The 893-nt window shown below is 53.2% G+C and overlaps 1 non-coding gene across 1 annotated transcript; it reads left to right on the top strand.

Moving 5' to 3' along the window:
* Nucleotides 1-210: 210 nt before the first annotated feature.
* Nucleotides 211-292, top strand: TRNAL-UAG (transfer RNA leucine (anticodon UAG)). The gene has a single exon. It is a non-coding gene; the product is annotated as a tRNA-Leu (tRNA).
* Nucleotides 293-893: the final 601 nt, after the last annotated feature.

Here is an 893-nt window from a genome sequence, read left to right on the forward strand (position 1 = left end):
TGAAGGAGCGTCGGTAGAAGGAAGTAATGAGGTGAATATTTCAGGCAAGGGGGTGCCTTGTTTAGTTAACATGGCTTGCGGTAGTGCCAAATTGTTTATATTCTGTGCCGGGGATGCGCGAGGGGCAGTCTAGATTTACAAATATAGCACGCTATGCGGGCCCCGAAGGGGATGGCATTGGGGCAGTCCAGGTGAGGGATAGACCAGCAGGGTAGCGTGGCTGAACGGTCTAAGGCGCTGGATTTAGGCTCCAGTCTCTTTGGAGGCGTGGGTTCGGATCCCACCGCTGCTAATAGCTGTTTCTTCCGGTCCCTTAGTGGCTGCTGCGGTGCAGACAACCTCACACAGGATCAATTATTTGGCGGCCGTTCGCGGCATGATTTAACTTTGAGTGGAGAACGGAAACGCAGGTTCCAATGCCGCCAGCGCCAAACAATAAATGAGCACCACACACCGTGGGTAATAGTAAGCAGTGCTTAGATGCCTGACGGTTCCTAGCGCGATATAAATTCGAATTGTTTTCCCATCATCTTAGAATTGCAGACGATAATGCTAGTCGGGCGGAAGGCGGCCAAAGCAGCTAAGATTGGGCCAAACCGACCACTCCCCCTTTGCAACACCGGGCAAGTGGACGTACCGGCGACCGAGTAACGAAAGGGGCGCTTAGGCATAGAAGGGGTTCGCCTTAAGGAGGGAGAAAGGAGGAGTTAAGGGGAAAGCGTCGCTTGCCAAAGTTATGGTGTGATCATGGGCTATCAGCGCCGGGAGCAGGTAGAATAGTGCCCACCGTTTACAACAAGGGCCGCTTCGGGTGAAAAAATGTGAGGCGGCGGCCACTCTGTCCCAAGGACTTTGGGATTATTCGAGCCAGTCCATTGACTTTTGAGAGGACC

Source organism: Ambystoma mexicanum, chromosome 3q (assembly GCF_040938575.1).
Source record: "Ambystoma mexicanum isolate Mex_15411 chromosome 3q, UKY_AmexF1_1, whole genome shotgun sequence".
Classification (NCBI taxonomy): domain Eukaryota; kingdom Metazoa; phylum Chordata; class Amphibia; order Caudata; family Ambystomatidae; genus Ambystoma; species Ambystoma mexicanum.